This window comes from Zootoca vivipara, chromosome 15 (assembly GCF_963506605.1).
Source record: "Zootoca vivipara chromosome 15, rZooViv1.1, whole genome shotgun sequence".
Classification (NCBI taxonomy): Eukaryota; Metazoa; Chordata; class Lepidosauria; order Squamata; family Lacertidae; genus Zootoca; species Zootoca vivipara.
The window spans coordinates 25,665,142-25,674,012 of record NC_083290.1 but is presented as its reverse complement, the minus strand read 5'-3'; positions in this window follow the sequence as shown (position 1 = coordinate 25,674,012).

Here is an 8,871-nt window from a genome sequence, read left to right as displayed (position 1 = left end):
CATACATGACAAAAAAGAAACAAAAAACAAAAGGTAATAAGAATATTCAAATTATATATATACAAAATGAATTTATAAAAGAAAAAATGGGAAAACAAAGAAAAGAAAAGACATATACAAAAGTACCACAAATAAAGTAGAAAAAAGAAAATGAAAATGAAAATCACTTCCTGTTATTTACAGCACGCGTTCCTTTGTTTCTTCTCTTCTTCTTGCTGTTCCTCCTAATCTATTCCAAATCACACTTTCACTTTAGATTTATTTTCTTTTCTCCTTTTAAGTTCTAATCTAAGCATTTCGCTAAATTAACCTCTATGTTTTCTCTCTCCAAGTAATCTTGAACATACTTCCATTCATCTATTATTCTTTGCCTCGGAACGTGTCTAATTATTGCCGTTAATTTTGCCATTTTTAAGTATTCAATTAACTTCTCCTGCCATTCCTGAATCGTTGGTAAGCTAGCCCCTTTCCATTTCGATGCAACCAATACCCTTGCCGCTGCACATGCGTACAGCAGGATGTTCACTCTGTCTTTTGGTATGTCCGGTGGGATCATACTTAAGAGGAAGGTTTCGGGGGTCTTTTTTAAATGTACATTTTAAAAGTTTTTTTAGCTTTTCGTATATCTGGTTCCAGAATTCCGCCACTTTAGGGCATGTCCACCAACAATGATAGAAGCTCCCAATTTTGTCCTGACATTTCCAACATTTCCCCTCCCCCGTTCTGTAATATTTCGCAATCTTATCTGGGGTCATATGCCATCTATAGAACATTTTTAAGATATTCTCTTTGATGTATTTGCCAGTATTCTTCTCTGGGTCTTTCTTTTCTTTTCCTTCTTTCCTTCTTTCTTTCTTTCCTTCTTTCTTTCTTTCTTTCTTTCTTTCTTTCTTTCTTTCTTTCTTTCTTTCTTTCCCCCAAGCTTTATCCACAAGCAATATGCATTGACAGGCAACCCTCCAGCTACCTTGATCCTAAGTTGTAATGCAGGAGTGGAGAGCCTGTGGCTTTCCAGATATGGTTGGACTACAATTCCCATGATCCCGTGACAATTAGCTGTGCTGACTGGGGCTAATGGGAAATGGAGTCCAATGGCATCTGTTTCTATTGCCAAGTTTTCCACCACCACTGTAAAGTACAATTCATATCTGCTGAACTCTGAACATGGACTTCAAACAAAGGGGAAATACTGTTTCTTCTTCTTCCCACAACTGGCCAAAGCAAGCAGAGCTGTTCACAATTAAATCAGTGTTACAGCTCTGGGCATGTGCCTTTGTGCACACTCGTACCAGGAGAGCTGTGTTGCAAAAGCTTTGATGTCTGTATTAACAGGATGTGAAAGAGCAGCAAAGCGATGTTGAGCTTTGCCCTACAGGATGGGAGCCTCTTTTTCACCCCATACTTAGAATGCAATGAAGAGCTTTCAGGTTCCTGAAGATTGCAAGGGGTGTTGGGTTGCCTATAGGATGGTAGAATTCACTTTCATCACAGTCAAAATTAAATATCCCACACCTGGCAAACGTTCCAATTTTGCCCTGCCAATGGTGAATGCAGATCTTTCACCTTTGGGTTTTTCCATTTTGGAGCATGAACTCTTAATGTAGGATTTAACTTGGTATAAGTGTTTTAGACTTGTTGCCATGTCTTGGCAGGTTTGATCTGGATAGGCATCAAATATGAAATCTCATCAATTAATGTATGGGAAAGAACAATGCAGTACATTGCCATGCAAACAGTGCTTTTTCTTCAGGAGGAACTCACCGGAACTCAGTTCCAGCACTTTTCAGGTGGGCGTCATTGCTATTCTAAGAGAATGAAGGAGGTGTTCATTGTGAGTTCCGGCATCTCTTTTTCCAGAAAAATAGCACTGCATGGGAGTGTAGGCTTCCTGAAAGCATTTGGCTGGTCGCTGTCAAAAGCAGGATGCTGGGCTAGGTAGTCTTTCATTCTGCTGTGACTGGACTATGGAGAAGTCTATCAACAATGGTCAACAGCATCTGTTTTGCATGCAGAAGGTGTCGTGCTCAATCTCAGGCATCTCCAGACACGGCTGGGAGAAATTTCTGCCTGAAATTCTGTCTGCCTTTGGTCAGTCAGCATAAAGAATATTGAGCTAGATGAGCCAATGGTCTGGCTCAGTATAAGGCATCTTTCTGTGTTCCTGTGTATTAAGGGAAGGGCTGTAGGTCAGTGGCAGAGCACCTGCTTTGCATGCAGACAGTCGAAAGTTCAATCCCCGGCAACTCCAGAGTGCTGGAAATGTCCCTTGCCTGAAAATCCTGGAATTCCAGCCAATGTAGACAGTATTGAGCTACCTGGCCCAAGGATAAGGCAGCTTCCTATATCACTAGTTATTGCTCTGTGTAAAACCAGAAATCAGGGCTCATTCCAAGATCTGTGGGTATAGCAGTGTACTTTCCCTTACTGCAGATTCTCTCTTCCACTCAAGAAAAGCCAGGTGTGTGTATTCTGTCCCCCAGTAAACGCCACTGCTAATCAAAGTGTTTGATCCGTGGACCCGGAGCATACAAATATTTACTGAATCGCTCCGGAACCTGATAGCTATAAACACAAGCAGTTTAAGTAGGAAAAGAGTAAGATAGGGAGGTGAGCGGTTGAAAGCAATGTGCGGTCTCACGTCACATTTTACAAGAGGTACAAGAAAATCACCTAGAGGCAAGATTCTTGTCCCCCCCCCCCAATTTTCTTTTTTTGAAAAAAATGGTTTTGCAGATAGTTACCTAACAGCCCTTGCAGCTGTTGATAGGAATAACACCTGGTTCCTGACCATGGAGACAGCAGGTCTGCATAGCAGCCATGAACTTGTTTGGTTGGGGGCTTGGTTGTTGAACTAACACCTTACTGAAGCAGCGATGGACAGGCTGGCTTAGATTTTTTAAAAATAAATAGGAAAAATTCATGAAGGGCAAGGCTATAAATGGACATACAAATAAAATAATGGTGATGGTGATGGTGATGGTGATATGAGCTGCAATAATGAACCAATAACTTCAGTGTACAGAGATTCTAAGTGACAGGTGTTGAGGGCAAACCACGGTGGAAGGGATTGCTTCCTGCTGATTGCTTCTGATAACAGGATGCTGGACCAGATGGGCTGGTGGCGCTGTGGTCTAAACCACTGAGCCTCTTGGGCATGCCAATCAGAAGGTTGGCGGTTTGAATCCCTGTGATGGGGTGGTAGCTCCCGCTGCTCTGTCCCAGCTCCTGCCAACCTAGCAGTTCGAAAGCACACTAGCTCAAGTAGATAAATAGGTGCCGCTGCAGCGGGATGGTAAACGACGTTTCCGTGCGCTCTGGTTTTCGTCAAAGTGTTCCATTGCGTCAGAAGTAGTTTAGTCCTGCTGGCCACATGACCCAGAAAGCTGTCTGTGGACAAATACCGGCTTCCTTGTCCTGAAAGCGAGATGAGCGCCGCAACTCCATAGTCACCTTTTGACTGGACTTAACCATCAAGGGGTCCTTATTTTTAGGTCTGATCCAGGAAGATGCATCTTGTAAAGCAAGGGAAGGTGGCCTGTGGCCCCAAAGACATAAGCAGCCCTTGAACTCATATCCCTCCCCTACTGAAATTAGGTTTGAAAGAAGCCTTCTATTGCTGCCAGGAGAAGGGCTCTTTTCATGCCTAATTGTTGGTGAGGGCAAGGAAGAGTTAGTATGCCTGGTTGAGGTGTGCATGCACAGCTGTGACTGCAGTCTGTGCACTGTGACAGTGTGCATAAGACGCTCACAAATGAGCCCGCGGGCCCCAAACTGATGAGTGACTCTTCTATTAAAATTTCACAGGTAAGTGTAATGTTTCTATTAAAATAGCATTAATGTTTTGGCAGTGAGCAAGCTTAAACAGCAAACTGCTTCCTTTGGGTCCAAAAGCTGAGTCCACCAAAGGATTTTTGAAATCAATGCATGTACAGTAGTACCTCCAGTTACTAAAACCTCTGGTTATGTAAAGGTCAGGATGTGAAAGCAGCAAACCCGGAAGTATTGGACCAGGTTTTGCCGCATGCACAGAAGCCATCTACCGCCGCACACGCATGCACAGAAGCAGTCCTCAGGTTGCGGAAACCTCGGGATCCGCCCAGACCTCCGGAACAGATCCCGTCCACAACCAGAGGTACTACTGTACTAGCATTACCCTACAATCCAAGTTATACATTGTGACCTCTGGATGCCACAAGACATTCAACACCTTTATCACAAATAATCTCCTCTCTCCCAAATTATCATGCTCGGAATTTTTAAAATTCAGTGCACACGGTCAACATTTCAAGATTCCCCCCGCCCCACCTGCTCTCTCTCTCTTTCTTTTGCCTCTCTGTGTAAAACATGTTGCCACAACCTTTTGAAAATAGTAATCTGGACATCTCTCTGGCCATATGTCTTTTCCAAAACCGCAGGTATGTGAGCCAGAAATTCTAAAAGGCATTATCTTCTGAAGTCAGGTTGATTATGGACAGCGTTTGTGCCTTTCGCTTTGCAAAAATGGGCCAGAAACGGTTATCTTCACTTCACATCATTCGCCCATGATAGCTCAGTCTCAAAGCTCATCCGCCACCTCCACCCGGTAATTTTTCCTTTATCTTTCTGGAGCCACTGTATGGGGCAATACCTCTTCCATTTAAAAAAACCCATGTCTGCCACTGTCTCCTGATAATTCCGTAAGTTCACTGTTGACATTGATAGAATCGCCTGCAAATTATTAGTTTATCTCTGAAGTGTCTCTGGACCATCCATCCCGCCCCCACCAACCCCCCTCAAGGAAAATACAATCTTTCCTTTTCAGTGGAAGAATTTGAATAATTTCTGAACCAGCATCTGGCTCTCCTTATTTGGCCCAGCTTTTGTGGGGGAGGGAGGGAGGTACTGTATATAGTTTCCACACATTTAATTCCTGTTTCCTTAACACATAGAGAGGGAGCTGAGTTTGAATTAGGAATGGAGGATAAATCCAGTTAGGATTTTAATCCAGGACCCTCCCCACCCAATTCTCACTTTCTGAAAACAATACATGAATCTCAGCACAGCTGTCTCTCAAAATTTGCACCTTGTTGAGTTGCGTGGTGCGGTTGGTGCAAACATAAAATGCCTTCTATCAGAGGAAATTGCTTGGAAAAAAGTGTATCTTGGGTTAAATTTCCACTAAAATGCTGATGGATTTTCATGAGGACTTTAAAAAAAAGGGCAGAAAAAGAATTCCCATGTACAACAGCTCTTCTGAAAACCATATTGCTAGTGGTGGAATCAGAGAAATTATGGCAAGTTGTTATGGCAAGGCAATTGCTTTTTGCGGCCAACTGATTGCAGGTACGTAAACACAAAACACCCATAAAGATTAATCTAATTTCCGTCTGTTAAGGCTTGGCCTTGGAACAACAGCCGAGGAATGGGGCTTCTTCTATCTGGGTCTATAAATCATGGCTTCGCACCGTTTGCAGGCAGAGGTGGAGCTAGCTGCTCCGGCACCTGGAGCGGCACACATGCTGTGCACCTGGGGGCAGGGCAAGCATCCCAGGGGGGCGACGCCCACGGTGAGCGGCGAGCATCCCAGGGGGGCCGCGCGACGATGTCACTCCCCTCAGGGATGACAGCCAGGGTGGTCCGCACCAACCACACACCCCTTCCTCTGCCAGTGTTTGCAGGGAGCACAGAAGGCAACACAAACCCTGCTTTCTTTCGGGCCATACATGAGAAAGCAACCTCCTTCCAGGTCACAGATCCACAGGAATCTGCCTTACATCGAGTCAGAGCTTTGGTCCGCTCAGTATTGTCTACACAGACTGGCAGCAGCTCTCCAGGGGTTTGGGCAGTGAGCTTCTCCCAACCCTACCTGGAGGTGCAACTGGGTATTGAAGCCGAGACCTTCTGCATGCAAGGTGGATGTTTCACCACAGAGCGACGACCCTTCCCCAAGAAGTCAGACTATTCATCCCTCTTGCCAAGTACTGTCTCCTCCAGTGGCAAGCCATGTGGTGCCCTCTAGATGTTAGTGGACTACAATTCCCATCCCGCTCCAGATGACAGGGATGGTGGGAGCTGTCATCTCACAATATCCGGAGAGCGCCACACTGACTACCTCTGGTCTGTTCAGACAGTGCGGGGTTCCTGAAGAGCCTCAGGCAGAGAGGATCTTGCCCATCACCTGCTGCCCAGAATACTTTTAAATGGAGATGACAGGTGTTGCAAATATAAAGCGAGATTACTCACTTTGGAGACCCAAGACGAAAGAGGCTCTTTGTTGAGGCACAACTGCACAGGAAAATGAAAGTAACCACAATTTTAAAAAAGCTAAAGCATGGCACCTAAGCTCCAACCCATAGTAGCCGGAAACCATGTTTAACTCTGTAATTACCAATTCCTCTCCCAGAGCTACAACTCCCAGAGACTGATGTCAAGAGGGATTGACTGCTAAACCACTCTGAGAATTGTACCGGTAGCTCCGTGAGAGGAATATGGGCCTCCTAGCAACTCTCAGCACCCTTAAAAACTTCAGCTCCCATAATTATTTGGGGGAAGAAGCCATGGCTGTTTTTAGTAGCAGCAACAAAGAGACAACCACGGTGATGTTGGCGAAATAATGAAAAGGTAAACCACCGTGAGGTGCAAATGATCAGTCTTTGAGAATTGTGAGCTTCGTTAGTCTTGTTAAGCCTTCACACATGAACCTTTGAAAGAGTCCGCACCCTGAGGAAACCATTCCTGTGAAACGGGCAAGAAGCTGGCCACCCGTCGGACGTATGGGAAGAGATAAGAACGCATGATACATCATAGCACTTTATTGTCGGACTTTATTGCACTTTATACTGGACTTTTAAGACTTCGAGTATGAGACTTTGCACACATTTTTGAATCTCCTTGTATATGTGAAGGTTGTTAATATTTGCACCTCACAGTGGTTTACCTTTTCATGGCTGTTTTTAGTAGCTATAAATGCATAGTGCAGATGCAGAAATAAGTTTCTTTGCAATGCAAAAAAACAGACTTCCTTTTGGAAGCTTGTGAAGCAACCTCAGCAGTTTTTAAATAGTGACATCAATAGCAGTAGTTGCAGGGTTAGCCTCCCCCTGCCCGTAGCCGCAATCTGAACAAAAATCACCCCATGCTGCTGTTCACCTAAGGAAAAAGCTCCTTTTTGACCCAAACACATGTTCTGTTAAATGGAATAACAGGAACATATCCTCAAAGGCATTGCATTCCCACCCACCCCCTATTAGGCCATGGGGGGAAATGGAACATTTTGCAAATGCCCAGCAGGGGTCACTATGAGCTTCAAGAGGTGATACAAGATTCCTCCAAATCCAGATGTTAAAATGCAAATACATAACACATGTGGCAGGCCACATTCTGGACCTTGTTTTCTCAACTGGGCAGGAAAAGGATGATCTGAAAGTGTGTGATATTGACATCAGTCACTTGTCATGGTCAGATCACTTCCTGTTGAGATTTAGGCTTTCAGCACCTTATCCCCTCTACAGAGGTGAAGAACCAAGTGGGATGATCCACCTTGATGGATCCAATGGGTTTTCAGATGACTCTGGGGTATTTTCTGGCTGATTTGACTGGCGTGTTTGTCAGAGCCTTGACCCACCTCTGGAACATCCAAATGGCTCGGGCCGTTGACATGAGCGCCTCTGAGAGCCCTCTCTCACTTTGTGGAGCCCACTTCTTCTCAACCCTGGTATACTCCAGAGCTTAGGGCAAGGAAACAAGCTGGGAGACAGCTGGAACGCAAGTGTAGGGAAAGTCCAGTTGAATGCAATCAAACCCTGAAGAGGGCTCAAGTCTACCGTGTGGCAGTGAAGGCAGCAAAGAAGGCATGCTTTGTTGCCTCCATTGCATCCTCATTGTGCCAGAGCTTTTCTGGGTAGTGTGGGGCCTCTTACAGGCTGGCCCAAAGAACCAACAGTAGCTCACTGTGACTTGTTGCATTTTGAGGACAAAATCACTTGCATCCCCCCCCCCCCCCCGGGATATTGACAGCAGATGACTCTCAAGGGGTGTTCAGAGCACTGTCAAGTCCTGTTGTGTTGCATGAGTTTTAGTTAGTAAGGCTAAGGATGTGGACAAGCTGCTTGGATTGGTCAGGGCGACCACTTGTCCTCTGGACCCTTGCTCTTCTTGGCTGATAAAAACTAGCAGGGAGGGAACAGCTGGCTGGGCCGGGGAGGCGATTAATGCCTCCTTTTGAGAGGGGGTTGTCCCTGCCTGCTTGAAGGAGGCAACAGTAAAACCACACCATTCTTAATAAACCCTCCCTGAATTCAGAAAATCTAAGTAACTACCAACCCGTTGCTAATCTCCCTTCCTTGGGCAAGGTTCTGGAGCGGGTGAGCGCAGACTAGATCCAGGCACTCTTGGAGGAAATGAATTTCCCAGAACGATTTCAATCAGGGTTTAGGTGCTGTTTTGGAACAGAAATTGCTTTGGTCACCTCTGTTGGGGGAGAGACAGGGGAAATGTGTCCTTGTTAATTCTCCTCGACCTCTCAGTGGCTTTCAGTACCATTGGTCATGGTATCCTTTTGGAGCAGCTGTCCGAGTTAGGGGTGGGTGGCACCATATTGCAGTGCTTCTGGTCCTACTTAGATGGTCGTTTCCAGAGGATGATGCCTGGGGAGTGCTCTTAAGCCCTGTGGAACCTTTAATGTGGAGTTCCTCGGGGTTTAATTTTATCCTCTGTGCTGGCGTTATCCAGAGTTTTGCAGTATGGCATCAGCAATATGCTGATGACACACAGCTCTACTTCTCCTTTACAACTGCAGGTGCAGAAATGGAAGCGCTGGACCAGTGTCTTGCCTTGGTAATGGACTGAAGAGCTAACAAACTGAAACTCAATGCAGATAAGGCACTGTTAGTG